This window comes from Nelumbo lutea, chromosome 6, assembly GCF_056320005.1.
Source record: "Nelumbo lutea isolate HS-2025 chromosome 6, American lotus-T2T, whole genome shotgun sequence".
Classification (NCBI taxonomy): domain Eukaryota; kingdom Viridiplantae; phylum Streptophyta; class Magnoliopsida; order Proteales; family Nelumbonaceae; genus Nelumbo; species Nelumbo lutea.
Window position 1 is genome coordinate 17,036,261 of NC_142689.1, and position 19,978 is coordinate 17,056,238.

Sequence of the window (19,978 nt, forward strand, 5' to 3'; positions counted from 1 at the left end):
TTTAGCAACCGCGAACTCTGAACTCTAAAACTTGCTGCATTTCTAAAGCTAGCGGTTGTTCGGTTAAACATCTAAATGCACCTTTGAATTCTAAAAGCTCCATTTTAAGTTTTAGAGATCGACTCATCTCCAAGTAAATTTAGCACTAAACCATTTAGAGTTCGTAGGGGTTAATGAGAAAATAGCAATTAATGATAGGCAAATTTTAAATTTGAAACAGATTTAAAAATTCCATGGTTGGTCCTATATGCTCATAGTATCGGCCCGTATCTGGTCTGTATTGACTGATATTGATGCATGCCAATATAGGTGGAATCTGTTCCATTCCAACCATGCCATGTGTCAGTGAAAACAAGGAATTTCTTAATCAAACTGAAATTGATGTTTTAATAATTCTTAAGGATGTATTTGGAAAAAATGCAAATATGTACAGTGTAAAACAGTTCATATAAATTGCAAATTTGAGTTAGTTTTGCACTGATAAATTTATCTTCTTACCAATGGACTTTTAATTGTAATGGATGCAAATATGAATTTCAATAAAGCATATGTTTTTTTTTTATCAAAAGCCCACTTAAATATAAATTTACTTCTTTTTTGTTGATGTACTTTTACATCTTATTATTAATGTAAATATGCATTGGTCTGTCATCTGTCAATGCATAAATGTGATGTTGCCAAATACAGGCAGAAGTGAGTCAGAGTGCAAATTTACCCTGAACTGGGATTTGCACTCCATTTGCATTGTTTCCAAATGCAACCTAAAGGAAACAAACATCAAAGGAAGTAATTTTATTTTTCACTCATATTGCATTTCTTATAAACAATATTATATTCTCGAATGTTTTGTAAACAAAAAATTTTATTTTTATAAATAATAAATATATTGTTATTTAGTGTAAATTAAAATGTTAATTAATAATTTATAAAGTTGTATAAAAATTTCAAGATACATGTCATGTACAAATTTATAAATTTTAAGTAATAAAATAATTATTTTATTATTAATACTTTTATTTGTATAAATTTCTTGAAAGTAAAAATCATTTTTATAAAAATGTGGATTTGATAGGTTATTTAATCCATTAATAATTATAAAATACTAATGTTGAATATTATTCCTTTTAATTTTATATTAAAATTATTGAACGTAAACATATGATATTTGTTTAGATAGCATCTTAACATAAAAGTTAATAAAAGTTATTTTACTTCTTTTATTATCACAAGCTATAAGCTAGCTTTGTGGCTTAAGATTGCTCAAGAAAAGGCTCTAAGCCACCAGCAAACTTAGGTTTAAATCACGCAAACTGCAACTTTTCAAGGTGTATTGTGTCAATACACACAACTCAATGGATACATTGTAAGTCAGCGGTATCGTATCAATATTTAAGTCCTTAGTAATAACCAATCAAGTGGTATTTATTAAAATTCAGCCAGGGGTTGATTGGTCAAAACTCTTCTAGTATCATGTATTTCTAGCATCATAGATTTTTCTTAAAAAGTATTTAATTTTTATGAATTTAGCCGACTATCCCTAAGAAGGGTATTGTCCTTTCAAAAGTGGCCAGATGTCCAAATTCCCTGTATTGGTCAATATGCATCAGTACATTTTGATATTTTGAACCTTGATCTAAACTACCAACTCGAACACTTAGTATTTTTTGGTAAAAGAAAAACTCAAAACACTTTATTATAACTAGCAAGGAAACCCATGCAATGGGTTGGCAAATCTGGGTTTTGACATCAGTGTGGTTCTTGGCCTGTTTAGGGTTAGTCTTGACCCAACCTATCTAATATATACTAATGGGTTCAAAGATATTTAAGAGGAAATAAGGGACTTAATGAAGGATAAGAGATATTATAAACATTGACTATTGGAGAATGAGAGTAAGTGAGTGATTTTATTATGAGTAATGATAGATTTTAATAGAAAATAAAAAAAAAAAATAAGAGGTTTTTATTGTGATTTCTTACATTTTTAATAAGTTAATGTAAAAATAAATAACCATGTGTAATAAATGAGAGGAGGAGATCCATGTGAGCATTGAGGTGAGATGTCAAATTTGGTTAGTTCTAAGTTGGCAAATTTGGGTTTTGTCATCAGCAAGCTCTTTCTAAGGTCCAAGTCTAGAGTTGGTCTTGTGTTAATAGGGCTGTTCATTAAATGAAATAACCCAAACCGGATTTACTCGACCCAAAGTGGTCCGTTTTCAAATAAAATTGGTTGATTTCGGTTTGATAAATATTAAAACTAATGAATCGGTTGAGGATTATGCCCCTGTAAACCATGTCAGCCCTAACATGTAACATCCTCTCTCTCTCTCTCTCTCGTTGTCTTTTCCACTGACCATCGATTGTATAATTGACCAGTATTTTCGGTATTTTGTTCGATTAACCGATTGATTAGTGCCAAAAGAAATCAAAATCGGTTTTATACTATTATTAGTCGGTTTCGGTTGGCCCTGTAACCAATCCGACTGTGCCGGTTTGATTAGGCCTTGAGACTGAACCAACCTATCTAATTTATACCCTTATACATTAAGAGTGAAAAGTGGTCAAAGGACATTTAAGAGGAAAGAATTGATTTAATAGAGGAAGGGAGATATTACAAGCACCAACTATTAATTGGAGAGAGAGTGTTTTAAAAATGAAGTAATGATAGAATTTATTAGAGAAAATCAGAAAATTAAGACATAGGAGGGTTTTATTGTGACTTATAATATATACTTTTTATAACTCAGTTTGAAAATAAATAACCACATATATGAAAAATGAGAAGAATGAGAAGAGGAAAAGGACCCTTCACTTACCCTTTTTCTGTTATATGTTAGAATTCCCCTACACCCTCCTCAATATAGATGGGAATTTGAAGAATCATAATCCACTTGCAATGAAAATGATGTATCAAAGACAATGTCATCCTCCATGAGTTGAAATGTATCTCTCAAATTTGCATTTCTAATACTCTTGTGGTATTTTGAATTTTGCCTATGATACAAAATTGACGAGGCGTTGAGTGAATAAGGTTGGTATGTAGGGGTGCCCATGGTTTGGTTAATTAAACCTTGGGCTCAACAGAATTTGTATTATTTTTGTTTATATAGAAAATAAAAAAGAAATAGAAAGTTGAGGGGAAGTCCTTAAGTCTCTGTTTGTTTTTAGTTCAAAACTGAACTAGATGCAAATTTTGCACATCATTCACTTGTTATCCATTTGTTTGTAATGATTATTTGAACTCAAATTTGTACTCTTTGACAGTGCAAATTTTGCATCTCAAAAACTGATGCAAGATTCGCATCATCTTCCTCCTACCTAAAGTCTCTCCCATATAAAGTGGGAACCACATCATCTGGCTTCGAACTCCAATGCTAAACAAATAACCATCCTCCTACCCGTTCTCTTTTGTATGAGACCGAATCAGCCCCTCACAATGTCCCACAACACATCCCCGCCATGTATTGAGAACATCTCTTAATGATGACATTCATCATTCTTGGTATCATCATCGGGAGATGTTCCCAATATACAGTGGGGATGTGCTGTGAGACGTTGTGGGGAGCTGATTTGAACGCCTTTCCTATAAGGTGGGGTCACATCACATTTTAATTCTTACAATCAAATCAAAAGCAAAAGTTGCACTCAATCTATTTGCAATCCCATGCATTGGTTTACCCTAATGCAAAAGAAATTTGCACAGCAAACAAATTAAGGCTATAAAAGTTTTTCAGCTTTCTGTCTCTTATTTTATTTTCTGTCAAACTAGATGAACCAAGTTTGGGTCTTGATATAATTGGTTCAATCCCTATGCTTTGGATGAATTGCACAGAGCACATACACAAGCTATTATTATTATTATTATTATTATTATTATTATTATTATTATTATTATTATTATGAAAAGAAATAAAAAATGAAGGAAAAAAGGAATAATTGATGCAACACATCCAACCTTTTACCATTCTGAATCTAGTGATCTTAATCCTATATTAAAATATCAAATAGAACAGTCCATACATTTGTTCATAAAAGCAATTTCAGTTTAGCTAGAGCTAGAATTTGCTTTCAATACAAAGTTCAAACCACATAGAAAGTGAAGAAAGAGATGAAATCTAAGGTGATCGGCGAATAGACCGGATGTAATCTTCAAGGGCTTGGACTTGTTCGTTTGAGGGAGGTGTCTGATTGTTCTTGATGGATCTGTGCACGTCATAGGTCGTCGAAGCCAAGAACAAAAGCCTGTAAATTAGAAGAAGAAGAAACAGATTGATCGATTAAAGAAATGAAAATAAAAAGGGCACAGAATAAGACAGTAGTCGGAATCGGAAGCACTTGCCCAGATACCGCAAGTACGATTTGTCGGGGAAATATGTGTTTCCCGAAGAGCCTCATGACCGTAATCTCAAAACTCTCCTTCTTCACCTCTTCTTCAAGGTGCTCGTGGCTTTATACCAGCCTCTAACACCACTGCCACTGCCAGCCGCTGCTGTTTATAAACCTGGAATGCTATTTCAAAACACACAATATGGAAAGATCTATGATGCCGTAAAGGCTTTTGATCCATGAAAACCCACCTGATTCGTTACCACTTTTGTGATGCCGATTTTTTTAAGCCATAAGGTAGAATTCATGTGCTTTTGGCATCAGTCTATGTGATGGGTTAAAAATGCTTGCATTAGCTCCCCAAAGAATGCATCTCACAGCACATCCTAACTGTGCATCAAAAATATTTCCACTTTCCAGTATTTGTCATCGGAAAATGTTTCTAATGCACGGTTGGGTTATGCTGTGGGAAGATGTTTCAAATGCATAGTTAGGATGCAATGAGTTTTAGAGTCAACTTGTGTTGGTTGTGATGATGGATCGACTGAATTTTTACTTGCTTCAAGTTGTGGTGGGTCAGATTTCGATGGTTTTATAGGCTCAGGGGTATTTTTTGACGGTGGTCGTACAGGTTCTACAACTGGGGCTAGTTCATCTATTCATCAGGCTTTACAGCCTTGGGTGGAGAATCTGTTGGCAGGTGGGTTAGCCTTAGTTGGTTTTACAACTCTATTTAAATGTTTAACACCAAAATGGACCCTCTTCTGCAAGGCAGAAATCACATCCTTTTGTGTGTTGTAAAACCACAGAATTCTTTCTGTCACCGGTGGCTACCACATTCACGGACGCTGGTGGGTGGTGAGTGGTCGATGGGATGCTTCTCTATGTTAAGGCTCGGAGGAGAGGAAGAAACGGGAGAGAGTTCAAATGAAATCACTTGAAAGAAATCATTTTATGTTTTTTCTGTCTTTTTGTAGGTGGTTCGATCGGATTTCTTCGGCTAACAGCTAAACACTTATTAAGTTATGAGAGTTTCAAAATGCTGACATGTAATATTTTTATCGGTGGGTTTTGATAACTCTGTATTTTGATGCCTTAAGGGCATTATTTTAAGGGTATTTTAGGCTTTAGAAAAGTCAAAATGTGTCATTTTCCGGTTGAATTCAATATTGTGACATCTGAGGGTTCGTCTGCAAATCCTAGGAAAATTTTGGGAAGTTTCGGGGCTGAAATACTGTTTTTAGGAAGCTGGTGTGAATTCCAATTGAGAGATGGGGTGTTTCTATGAAAAACTGAGCATAGGAGGGAGCCTCCTATCTACCAAACCCAAATAGGCATCCCTCCTACTATATTAGTATACTCCCATCTCCTTATCAAACCCTATGGCACTTTCCCACTCATTCTCTCCACCCTCCACTCTCTCATAATCTCTAATCTCAACCATCCAAGCCTTCGCAACCCCTCATACCCTTATATCTCTCCCTATATAGCATCCTAGCCTTACACATCAATCCTTAAAGCTCAACCAATCACTTTAGGGTGCCACATTACACCAACCAATCACATTTCTCCAGTTCTAGGCGCCCAAATCTGCTCCTTCCATTCTGGGTGCCCAAATCTCAGCCCTACATAATATTGGGAGCCCCCTCCTTCTCTTCTCAGCCTTAGGATCACCTTAGAACAATCCTAACCCTCCATTCTCAACCCTAGGGCACCCATATCTCTACAAAAACCCAGCTGTCGCCCCTCTCTTCCTCTCTAATCTCAGTTTTGTCTACCATTCTCTATAAAAAGGACCCCAATGACCCTAGAGAATGGGTTGGTTTTCATGAGGAGTTCAAGGGTTATAGAAAGCAAGGACGCCCAGATCTTGTTAGGATTGGTTCCTGCAATTAGTCCAACCAACCTGCAACTACTGCCACTAGATTTGATCAACCATCCATTTATTTTCTTTTATGTTATTTTTATTCTGACAATCTTTTAGATTTAATTTTGGTTGGATTATACCCCCAAGTAAGACGAAAGGTTGTTCTTGAGAATTTCAAAAGTAGAGGAAGAGGACAACACCCAGTCAAAAGCAGGGGTTCCTAGTTGTAGTTCTCCTAGCCACTACTACTTATATATATATATATATATATATATATATACATACATACATACATTAGAAGGGGAGGAAAAGACAAGAATTCCATAGTCTTCTCTCTCTCTCTCTCTCATTAGGAGGTTAGACACCTTAAATTGTCTTTTAGTTAGGCAGTTACCTAACAACTGAAGTATCAAAGCATGCGCATGACTAGAGCTTCAACCATGGATGGCCAAGTTTATAGAATCGAGGTTACGGCTTGATGTGATCAGATGAACCAAGAATAGGGAAAAGAAGGTGATGAGGAAGGGTCAAGCCACGGTAGCAATTAGAGGATGAGGGCTTACAACTAGAAATTGAAGAAACTTGACTTTCCATCGTATGTTGGGGAAGACGCAATCCCTTGGATCTTCAAGGCAGAATGTTATTTTGAGATCCAAGAGATGCTGTAGGCTGGCGATTGCAGGCATCTACCTTGAAGGGGAGGCCATCTGGTGGTACCAATGGTACCAAGGGTAACACCCCCAACCAATTTGGGTAGATTTCACCGAAGTTCTATATATTCGCTTTGCTTCATCGATCTTTGAGGATTTCGATGAGGTTTTGTCCTGATTAAGGGTGTCAATGGACCGGTTTCGTGGTTCAAAGGAGTGCTAGAAAGGGCAAAAAAACGCGACACCAGAAAGAGGAGGGAAGAATTATTACACTGAAGTAGGAAGAAAGTATGCTGCAGAGACAAGAGAAAACAAGAAGGGCAGGTACATTGGAATTTATGAGCATTATGGCGAGGGTCTATGGATGCCTTTTCACCTTTGGACCTTGGAAATATTTACAAGAGTTGCAAAAACTTTGCGGAGGAGAACCGGAGGCCTTCAACGTCAATAACCTGAGAGCAACTATAATTCATGTGGCAGGAGCAAAACAAGAGCTAATCCCTCGAGTGTTAGAAGTATATACTGGTGGGGTAGAATACAAAGCTTAGATTGCAACCTCCATGGAAGCTCAGTGGTGGGAGGAAGGACGTCCTGGGGAAGATGACAATGATGTGGTAGGAAATCGGCAGAGAGAAATACGGAGAGCAAGAAGTTTCTCCATTGGGGAATCTCTGAAACTAGGGAAGGAAAAGATAAAGTAGCACAGTAGAATTCCTTTTTTATCAGCAAATCGGATTCATAATTTCAAACTTCAACGGCCAACCTCAAATCATTTGCCCAAGTGGTAGCGTCTAATTGGGGTGGGGATGTTCCATCTCTGTGGGCTCTGTGGTCAATGTTTATGGGTTTTTCAGGAGCTCCTCAATGGCTGGTGGACCTGCAACCAAATGCCGCAGATGCCTATTCTTGTAGGGTTTGAATGGAAGGAGAAGATGGTAAACTCGAGTGGGGGTAGTTTTGTAATTAAAGAAAAAACAGGGACAGATTTGTTCCATTCAAACGAAGAAGCATTTCTTCAAAAAGTGATGGAAAATAAAAGTCACATTCATGTCACTTTTTTAAGAAGTACTTTTTTTAATAATAAGTATTTATTACCCTCTTTTTTACCAAACACCCATAAGTATTTAAAAATCACTTAATGTGTAGTCCCATGTCTTAAAAGAAGTACTCGTTTAAATAAGTACTTCTTTTAAGTGTTTTCAAACACTACCTAAGCCAATATATGGTCCATTGGTATAAGATAAGAATATAGGTGTCAATGAATCAAGTTTGGGTTGAAATCAATCTAAACCAAAATGAATTTGAACAGATGGGACGGCCCAGACATTGAATTGAAACAGTCCAAAAAAATCATTAGATTGGATTGGACCTGGTCCATTTATAATGGACTCACATTGGACTGAATCGGATTGGACCAAATCTAGTCCAATTGACACCCCCACTCTCAACCCTAGGTGGAATGAGTTTACCCCAAACTTCTTTAACAGGAAAAAACATACTAAAGTTAGCAGACAATTGAATTAAGGCTTTGAAAAATGAGGCACACAAAAAAACAAGCAAAGAGCAGAGAGAGTCCAAATCCGACTATCATTCTTTATAGGGTCCAAGAATAGCCCATCAAAAATGATCAAAAGTGTCATATTATAATTTAACTCAATGTCCCTAATGACCCTTCTAAGACCTAGATTCCAACCAGACCCAGAACTCGAGTTTGAAAGCACCAAGAAAGTGAAAATTGGCTCATTCTTAAAGTTAGAGATGACAAACAAAGAAGGGAAACCCTTCTCTTATATATTTTTGTGCTAGACAGCATTAAACCCTCCTTATTCATCACTATTTCCTTCACCGATAGGCCCCCAATTGATCTCCATCTTCAAATGCTATATTCATCACCAAATTTGCTAAAGTGTGAGCCCTAACTATCCTCAAGTTCCTCATATTGCTTTACATTCATACCATCCTCCGATATACCTGCAGGTGCTACCCTCTTAAATGAATTGAAAACCAATCAATTCATCTACTTGGTGGCATTAGCAATTATGGATGTTGGAAAATGGGGTCACTGTAACTTTGGAGGAGAAGCTCTGAGGCGCGTTTGAAGACACTGTCTTTAGAACGTTATTTGCTCCCACTCAATTTCATTGAGTTTGATGTTGGGTTACAGGCAAATCCGTTCCCATGATACAATAGAGCCTTGGGCAAGAATCTGTAACCAGCAAAGTTGAAAAATCTTTAGAGAAACCTTCTGTGAGACTGTAACAGGCCGGACTGAGAGAGAGAGAGAAAGTGGATTTCGAAAAATGTGTGTTTTTGAAGTCTGATTCATGCTCTTTAAATAGTTTATGAAGATGTATGAAGAAAATGTAGGTGTTGGTTCAGAGAAGGCACCTTGAATAATCACAATAAAGTAGTTAACAGTTAATGATTGTTAACTTTGAATTGTGTCTTTTGATAACACCCGATTGAATCGTGATCACTGATCTCATCAACGGTGATCAACAATCAGCATTGCACCAAAACCAAAGCCGCCCTTCGTGAGCCGAGCAAAGTGCGCCTCATTGCGCCGCACACATGCGTGTGCGCACGTTAAACAAAGCATATAATTTTTCAATGTGGAACAAGGTCAAAACTGGGTTTTGTAATAGAAAAGCTAGTTTTTCAATCAAGTGTGCAGGTGCAATTTCTCATGTAATTGATCAATCAAACCCACTGGATTTAATCTCTTATGAGATTAAAATCCAACAATGGATAGCTTTTCAACCTTAAACAATTTGACTCATGTAATAAAACAACATCATAAATAAATAAAAAATGGAAAAGTAAAGGGAAGGTAAAACAGTATCAAAAATGAAAATAAAAATAAACCATTACAAAATTAAAAAAAAAAAAAACTGTTTTAAAGCAAAGACACAGTTGGGCATACAGAAATTACACTAAAAGTTGGCCACCTAGGGCAACTCTGCTTGCTTCCTTTTGATCAACAGGACTCTCTTGGATCTGGTGGCACAAGCCAGTAGGTCTAGTCTGGGCACCTTAGCAAGACCCCACCCCCACCCCACATGGGCCACATATAGGGGCAGCACTACACTGAACCAAGGTTTAAAGTATCGACACGTATCAGCCAATGCGTCCCTACAGTAGATGTATCGGAGGTCTGACCGGTTCAGGGGGTAGAGGAGACCTAAACCGACCCTACTAAACATGTTGTGAAAAAAAATTAAAAGAAAACAATAAAAATGTGTATCGATTTGCCCGATACACTTCTACCGACATATCAAACGTATTGATATTTTGAACCTTGCACTGAACGAGCATGCTCAAATGACTCATTCGTTTTGGCAAAACAAAGAAAAAAATCATTATTTATTCGCCTATTATCGTTTCATAAATAATGAAATAATATAGTATTATGCTTATTTTGAATGGTAGTACCATGGGAGCCCCACTCATGATATAGGCTATTCTAATTTCTAAGGCACCTCAAAACTCCATGTGGTGTTAATATTAACAAACCAAGTTCTAATAGATGGTAATCCAATTAGTTAGTTTCACCAACCAGATCAGCTTCTTCACCATTTTTATTTTTTCGGTTGCTAAAAATTACATATGACGTAATAATATAGAGAAAGATACAGAGAGACAATTTTACTATAGGTCTAATCGACTCCATGTCATATTTATTCTAAGATTGCTACATTTATGAATAAGAAAAATTGTACCTGAAAATAACATGTCAGTCTAGCCTAAAAGTAACAGAAAAAGAAAGAATTCCCTCCTTAATTTTCTGCCCATCAAATTCAATGGCCAAATCATTATTTTTTAAAAGAAAATATAAGGAATTTTCTTTGGTCATTGATTTGTCAATTTTGTGGGCAGGTTGCCATGTTCCAGATAATTTGGATATTTATTTATCCATTGCCTTACAGTGTATGAGATCTAGTTGCACTTCTTGAGAGCTTTAAGGTTGCATTTGGCATTTCTTATTTTAAGGATTTATCTTGTTTTTATAGTTAAAAATTGGTGAGTCCTTAAAATAAGGAATGCCAAATGTAGACTTAGTTTGGTTTGGGTACCTCCCAAGACCTTGAGACTTGAGAGAGTTTCTAGCTAGCTGGTGTTCCATGGGGTCAAGTAAAAAATGCCAAGCTATTGTGGGGTCTGATTCCTGCAATGGTGGTGTGGACTACTTGGATTGAAAGGAACAAAAGAATCTTCAAAGGCAAGCATCAGCAGGTTATTGAAGATTGGGTTCCTGGGTTGCAATCCAATCCGATCCTGTCTAATGTGACAAATGGACCGGGTCCAATCCAATTCAATGTTTGGACAGTCTAATCTGTTCAAATTTGTTTTAATTTAGATTAGTTACAATTTAAATCTAGTCCATTGACACCTATATTCTTTTCTCCTGTCAATGGACCTGATATTGGTTCAGTCCAACCCAATCCAATATAAATTCATTACTGATGAACCAGGTCCAATCTAATCCAATAAATACGGGTCCAGTGCAATTTGTCCAATCCATCCAAATTAATTTTGGTTTGAATGGGGTCAAACCCAAAACTGGTCCATTGACACCCCTAGACGTAATTGAGTTGTCGGCTTTGCTGGGGCTGAGTTCAATTGGTTGAGCCTACCCTTTTATTTATCAAATTTGTTATTCCTAATAAAATTATCTTTTTCCACACCCAAAAAAAAAAATACTTAGCAAATTGGGTCATCCCCCAAAAGGATTTGCTTTTTTTTGTTTAAACACATGACTTTTATCCCCTGAATCCTTTGCATTTATCGAGTTTTCTCCCCACCATAATAAGATTACTGATGTACCATTTAGGCAACAAAGATGTCTTAAATGGACTGGTTCAATTGATGTTTCTAGAAGACCAGAACCACTAAGCTTTCTTTGCATGCAATGGTATATAATGAAAAATATTTGAGAAGTAATCGGGCGATGCAGGTTTTGTAATAAATATAACCCTTTTCTCTAGCCAATCAATCTGTTAATACAGAACCATTAAGTTAGGTTTCTTTGTTATTAGGATAGGTGAAGCTCATCTACATTTCATCCATGCATATGTTCCAATCCACTAATTAAGCTGCTTCATAAAATCCAAATAGCAAAAAAGAAGACCAACATGAGAATTTTCAATCTAAAGAAGATATTCTCAACAATTTTCTAGTTTTTCCTTGCACCAAATGCAAAATTTTTTTAACAAGCCTTGTCATCTTATGAGTTTCTCCACCGTCAGAGATAACTGTTACACTTGTGTCATGCATTGGTATCAATCTCTTATGGAGTCATTTACATCACACCCAGACTCAACTGGCCTGTGATGAAGGTTAACTTTCCTTTTTCGGGAGAGTGGAATTTCATGATTTCATATCATATATCGTCCAATTTGAACAGGCTAGAAGAGCTAGGGTTAAGGCCAAACACAAGAAAGAATATGGTTTTTTGTTTTGGTTTTAAGTAAATAATATTTTCCAAACCAATTGTTGGACTTAATTTTCAGACTTTGCAACAAAGAAAACAATTCAGGTTGGAGAGTACTCCCTTAACCATAATAAACCCATATTACCCATGCACTTTTAAACTTCTACTGTGGGGACCTTCCTTATAGCTTCATTAACTTTATGAATCCCTCATCTTACAAATACATCGATTTTCTGAATTTCTCTACTTTTTTTTTTAGTTCCTAAGGCCCTATTTGGCAACGTTCTGTGAGAACATTTCGTGAGTTCTCGATATTCTCACGGAGCAAAACGCATTTGGTACAAAAAAAAACAAGGTGTTCTCGTGTGAGAACAACACCCAGAGAATACGTTCTTTAGTAGGTGTGAAAAATTGATGCTCCCAAAGAACGCGTTCCCAATGAACGTGCGGTTCCCACAACGTTAACCCCTATTAAAAAACACGTGTTAACGATTCCCACATGAGAGAATGGGTATTTTGGGTATTTCATGCCAAATAATAGAAATAAACCCTACCTAACATTTTTGTTCGACAATGAACTCCTCCAACTTGCCGCTGCAAATCTCAGAGGAATGAGGGATTCCCTTGGCTCCAACCGGATGGCAAGCAAACGCTAGAAAGCACCGACGACATTTCCGGCTAGGAACGCATCAACAAGTATGTTGTCTCGTCACCATACCTGGTTTTGTATCATGTGCTCTGTTTTAAACTCACCTTTTCTCCATCCAAATTCACCTAAAATTGTTTTTTCTCCCACCGCAAAGATGAGTTTTAAACAATCTCTAACCAGTGCGATCTAAAATCATTTTTCTTATATTATTTTGTTTGCATTTTTATATGTTTGGCCGAATGGACATAGTTTCTTCTCTAATCCCATTGATGATTATATGTTATGCCGAATGGGTGTAGTTTCTTCTCTAATCCCATCGATGGATATATGAAGACATCACTATGACAATAGCACGTGTTTTTTATGATTAATTTTAGGCTTAATGTGGGTAGATTTGCAAAACTGATGTTAAAAAATAGTTTCATTATCCTAACACTATTTTTGTTCCTGTAGAACAAAAATTCGTTCTCGAAGAACAATTTGCCAAACGAATCTATTACTTTTAAAGTGCAAAAAATTAAATTATTTTTCTGAAACAGAAATTTCTAAAAGAACAGAAACAAGTGGGAACATTGCCAAACAAGGCCTAAGACTTGAAAGTTTGTGTTCCCAACATGTTCTTCCTTCAATGACCCCTGAAAAATAACTTAAACTTCTTAATCTCTCCATTCTTAAACTATTTGATCTTTGCTTTTGATGAATTTAACACGATCTAGATCTTTTATTTTTCCTCCTTGTCTTTGCAAGTTTGTATATGTTATTTTTCCTTCCATTTGTAGACCTCCGAGAAGTGTAAGAAAATAGAATGTGGCCAATCATGGTTGATGAATGATGGTAATGTAATTGCCACCCAGTTGAAATTAAGGTGAGTCAACTACTTCACATGGGATGTCACATAATATGATGCCTCTAATTTATGTGCAGACCCTCTCTCTCCTACTCCCCATACAACTATTTCCAACTTTGCTATTGCCACTCATCCTTATCTCAGCAATGTTGTCATGACACTCCCTATCTAGTCAAGAAATCTTTAAATGACAGATTTTGCAAAAGAAAAAATTCATCAGGAATATTTCTTAATTCCAAAATAGAAATAACAATGCAATTTCCTACCATGAACAACAGTCAGTGGACAAATACAAGTACAAAACCAGACATGAAACAGTAACCAACGAATTCCAATAAATGTAAAGATAATCCTACCGGAGTAGATTGAATAGGAACACAAAAATACATAAAACTAAAGTTAATCTCCTGGTTATTAACTTCAGACGATTCATCCAATATGTTCAAACAGTAACATTCACCAATGAACCCATGGATGCCGTATTACGAACTTGATTTTATTAACCAGTTCTGCACCATTAAGCACAAAACAATTTAATTAGGTGTATTTCTTTTGTTCTGTTTTTCCCTTTAACGAAAACAGCAATACTTCACAAATATGGTAAAGTGGGATCCTTGGGAAATTGCAAACGTATCAGAATTAATGCTGAGAAAGATCCTACAGAAGGAAATTCAATTTGAACAAATGCTGATGTCATTAACTCTCCATAATCAGGTTAATATGAGCTAGACAATCTATCAACTAGGCTACTAATGACCAAAAAGAACTGAAGGATAAAATAAGCTCGCTTATGTTGTTGAAACATACAGTTAAATCAAGAAAAAAAAACTACAATCAGGCCCCTTTGTGGTTTAGCACCTGAATTTTTTTTATAGGAAATGGCAACTTTCATTAAGTTATTAACATAGAGGCTGTAGCCTTGTATTTTGAAGTACTACATCGGCAAAACTATTTGAATTTTAAACATCAGGGACACAAACTGCAATGTAGAAAATTACCTCTCCAACAATAAATTTAATGTCATTTCATCGAAACATAGCAACAACCCAGCCAGGTTGCAGGTTGCACCCCACAATATGAGATCCAGAAGCCTCCAACCAAATCACTTCCTCTGTACAGGGCATATATAATAAATTAAACCCAGGCTAGCTACCTATTTATTAGTGAAGCTCGGAAATGGTACCGAGTCCTTAGGAAACAAGGTGGCTTTTTTGGTTGGTATCAAACCAAGACGAAAATCATCTTTGAAATTGATAGAATTCATTGTATATCGGATACTGACACATCACATCTCCTTATCCTCAACCCCTTGTTACATATATCATATAATAATCAAATAAAAGATCGACAAAAGAAGAAGTATACACAGTGGTGTACCAGCAAAACATTTGCAATCATAAAGAAATTACAGGTCCTGTCTTCTTAACATGGATACTAGTAAGTTTACAACCGACTAAAAACGTTTTCTTTCTTCCCACTGGTAAAGTCATCTAGAAGATTACAAACAGCTAACAACATACCACCATTTTGACTCCAACACCAAATATCACCAACCATGGTGCACAATACAGTCCATCTATTATAAACATCCCAAAAAACGAAAGACATGCAATATTACCAAGCTGATAACAGATCACCTCCACAAAAATAGGACAAACACAATAGCAGCTAAAAGCTGGAAAAGATACTAAATCCTAATTATTTATTCTAATAAAATTTTATTTGTTGATAAAAAATTCTGGGAGTTTCTTTGCAGTCCATATAATCCAGAACACAGCAAACAGAACACATTATTCAAAATTGCACTTATCAAACAAAATATCTAAAGACTGAATTTGCACTTGGTGGAGCACAAGATTACTAGAAACACGGCAAAAGCAGCATCAATAAGAATAATGGAAACTCATAGAAATATTGCAAAATTTTATAAACCCTTGAAAAAGAACTAAGATCAAACTAATAAACATAGAGAAGCATTTGATTTCAGATTCCAGATAGATAGAACTGGTATTCTAAAGTAATAACCCGGAGATTAACTTTAATTTACTGTTTAGGCATATTGGATCAATCGCCTGAAATTAATAATCACTAGCCTTTATAATGGAAAATAGGAAGAAATCCAAAGTAAAAGATGGGCTTCGAACAGAAGCTGCCTCAAGTGTCGCTAAAACTTCCAATCCAAACCAAATGCTGATTGAGAGAGAACCGAAGAGAAGAGAAACCAAACCCTAACTGAAGCAAAGAGGAAAAAAATCACCCCTCACAAGAGTTCAACCCAATCCAACAGAAAAAATGAGCAACAAAAACCAAAGTCTAAAATACACCATGCAAGCAAGAGAAATCAGACCCTCAAAAAACCCTCAAGTGAAAATGGGAACATACCAGGCTTGCCTTTGCTGTTACAATACATCAGTTTTGGCAGCTTCATACAAGTCATTTCAGGAAATGGAAAATGGGAAGAAATCTAAAGTAAAAGATGGGCTTCAAACAGAAGCTATTTCAAGTGTAGCTAAAACTTCCAATCAAAACCTAACACTGATTGAGATAGAACCGAACTGAAGAGAAACCAAACCCTAACTGAAGCAAAGAGAAAAAAAACCACCCCTACTGGAGTTAACCCAAAGTTGGCTATGAGAAGATCTACAAGCAGAGGTTCTAGAAGTTCTTCTAGTGGTAGGCATCCCTTGTCACTTACATTTGGTGTCCCAGGTCCCATAGGCCTTCATGAGACTGAAATTGGAGGGGAAGACATTAATGACCAAGATGATGATAATGATGATGAGAAAGAAGAAGCACGTCACAATGTGTCCATCAAACATTTAGCCTACCTGAATAAGCCTGAGGTGCCAGTTCTACTGCTAGGATCTATTGTTGCAGCAGTACATGGTATAACCTTTCCAGTTTTTGGACTACTGTTCTCAACAGCCATCAAAATTTTCTATGAACCTCCTCATGAACTTCAAAAAGATTCCAAGTTTTGGGCTTTGGTGTATATAGGTCTAGGTTGCATTGCTCTAATTTCTGTACCAATGCAACAATATTTATTTGGTGTTGCTGGAGGTAAATTGATACAATGATTCAATCTATGACATTTGAGAAGGTGGTACACCAGGAAATTAGTTGGTTAGATAACCTGCATATTGAAGGCAGATTAACCAATTTCTAGCTAACACCCTAAGTTCCCTCTATACATAAATTTTCCAATATGTTATTAAGACATAAAATTTCTGGTTCCATTTCAGTGGGACTATTGGTGCAAGGTTATCTGCTGATGCTTTAAATGCGTAGAGCCTTGTAGGTGATGCCTTGGCTTTGATGGTTCAGATCATATCAGCACACATAGCAGGGCTTATTATAGCATTTTTGGCTAATTGTAAATTGGCACTTGTTGTTTTGGTTTTGTTACCATATGAGGGTCTGCAAGGATATGCTCAAATGAAGTTTCTGGAGGGATTTAGTGCAGATACCAAGGCTATTTCCATTACTCTATTGTATAAATTGATACATTGAAGAAATTTAGATGATGGGGATTCAATAAAACACATACTAATTTTGATTAACACTAATTATAGATTTTAGCATCAATAGTTGTAATGATTATCAAATAATATACATTGCAAAAAATTGCTGGGCTGCTAAGAAAGTTATAAAATCTCTTGCAGTAATGTATGAAGAAGCAAGTCAAGTTGCAGATGATGCAGTAGGTAGTATTAGAACAGTTGCTTCATTTTGTGCAGAACAAAAGGTAATGGGTCTAAACCATAAAAAATGAGATGCTCCAATGAAACACAGAATCCAGCTTGGAGTCACAAGCAGTGGAGGATATGGTTGCTCCCTCATTATGCTTTTTTGCACTACAGCTGCATGTTTCTACTTTGGAGCTATTCTTGTGCAACATGGCCAAGCAACATTGGGACAAGTTTTCAAGGTAATGGAACTTTGGTGATTTGTTTGCTTGTTCCAATTTCATGGTAGTGTTTGTTTTGGTTTCTAATGGCCTGACTTTTGCAGGTTTTTGACAATATCAGCATGTGGAATTTCACAAACTAGTGCAATGGCTCCAGATTCCAACAAGGCTAAAGATTCAACTTCTATTTTCAACATTCTAGACAGCAAAACAAAGATTGATTCAAGCAGTGAAGGTATGCCCCTAGCTAGTATCAAAAGTGATATTGACCTCAAACCTAAGTTTTAACAGTGCAAGGCACCAAAAAAAAAAGGTGTAAAAGCCATATTGCGCCAGAGGTGCACGCCTTTTTGAAGCAAGGCATAAAATTAAAAAAAAATCAAAATTTGCAAAACAATGTAAAAAAAATGATTTTTACAACCCAACAAAATCTTTATTTCTTTCCCAATTGCATTATTTCAAATAGTTAATGTGATGCTACACCTTTCATTCCTAATTCTACAACCCATCTTTATACCAAGCTCCTTGAGGCAAGCCCAAACAAGTCCATGTTAGGATCTTAAAAATTCTTAATCCCTAAAAATAATTTTATAATTTTAATTATCTTTTAAAAGTATCTTTTATTAGGATGAATGAATGAACCATTGAACCCCCTATTTTCTAATGTTGTTCATGCATTCATCCTAATAAAAGATAATTAAAATTATAAAATCATTTTTTAGGGATTAAGAATTTTAAGAACCTAACATGGACATCTTTGGTGAGCTTGCCTCAAGGGGCTTGGTTGAGGGTGCGGGCCCAACCACCATGCTTAAAAAACACCAAATAGTGCAAAAAACAAAAAAAAAAGGCACATGCCTAGGTTGAGGTGCAAGGCGCACGCCTTTTGAAAGTGGTGCACCGGGGACCTAGGCCATGTGCCTCACCTGTGCACCTAGGCGTGCATTTTTAAATCATTGCCTCAAACATGATAGCTTCGGATACCTAACACATCCAGATGTGCAGATCTACAGAGATTTGTGTCTAAGCATCCCATATGGAAAGGTACTTACCACCTCTCTCACCTGTATTATCATTGTCAACATCTTCAGAGACTTGAAGTTTCTTCTCAAATTAATACTAATGTTCTTTACTATTTGTTGACAGTTGCTTTGATTGGAGAGAGTGGTAGTGGGAAATCAACTGTTATCAGCTTGCTAGAAAGATTTTATGATCCTAATTCAGGTCAAATATCGTTTGAGGGAATAGAAACTCAAAAGTTCAAGCTAAGCTGGCTAAGGCAACAAATGGGATTGGTAGGCCAACAACCAGTGCTATTCAATGAAACAATTTGTAACGGCATGCTTATGGAAAGCAAGGAGGTGCATCTGAAGATGAGATTATTACAGCTACAAAAACAGTAAATGTTCAGAACTTTGTAGCAGGACTTCCAGAAGGCTATGATACCTCCATTGGGGAGAGAGTACAACTGTCTGGTGGACAAAAGCAGCGAATAGCCATTTCTTGAGCAATATTGAAGGATCCAAAGATCCTTTTGCTCAATGAGGGCACAAGTACACTGGATGCAGAATCAGAGTGTATGGTGCAAGAAGCATTAGAGAGAGTGATGGTGAACAGAAGCATCATGAGGTGCTCATCAGCTTATGATGATACTAGATTTGCCTATGCTTCTCTAGTAGCACTCCACATGAGCTCCTCAACATAGGCAAAATAGGAGACAAGAGTTTGTAGTAGGCCTATAGTCTATTGTGTCTCAGAGATTCTTGGTGGCCAATGGGTTCCTCTGGCAAGAAGGCTTAATATATCCTCTTTTGATTCCTTGTTCTTTCTTTCATTCAGCTAAAAAAAAGGTTCATCTGATCAATAATGCTGAAATGCACATAGATGTTTCTCATGTTCAATTAAAAAGTGTGAAAACATGAAATGAAAAAAGAACTTTCACTATGCAGTTAAAGCAGAAAACAATATAGACCATATGTTTTTCTCTCCTAGTATCTCTCCTTGTTTATCCCAGGAATTATGAAATGATTTGTAGAGAAGAAAAGCTCTCTAGAGAATCTTCACCATAGAATATCTGAGACTGATTCACAGTGGAAACATGGCTCAAAAGGAAATGAAAAAAAAAAAACGCACATTTAGAGTTTTTAAGAATGGATAGTCTGTTTTTCTTTTTTTTTCAGTTTGGTTAATTCACATATGCATAGATTAGAATAGACATTACTGTTTAAACCCATTTAACAGCCCTAACTCTCAGCAGTAAGATTCATTGCAATATTTTGAACCTGGTGCAGAAATGATGTTCAA

The 19,978-nt window shown here is 36.2% G+C and overlaps 1 long non-coding RNA gene and 1 pseudogene across 1 annotated transcript; one reads left to right on the top strand and one right to left on the bottom strand.

The window, feature by feature from the left end:
* Positions 1 to 3,953: 3,953 nt before the first annotated feature.
* Positions 3,954 to 5,030, bottom strand: LOC148847631 (uncharacterized). The gene is made up of 2 exons (XR_016100930.1): positions 4,337 to 5,030; positions 3,954 to 4,239 (listed from the first exon to the last, which is right to left on the bottom strand). It is a non-coding gene; the product is annotated as an uncharacterized LOC148847631 (long non-coding RNA).
* An 11,367-nt stretch (positions 5,031 to 16,397) lies between these two features.
* On the top strand, positions 16,398 to 19,457 carry LOC148847632 (ABC transporter B family member 9-like; annotated as a pseudogene).
* Positions 19,458 to 19,978: the final 521 nt, after the last annotated feature.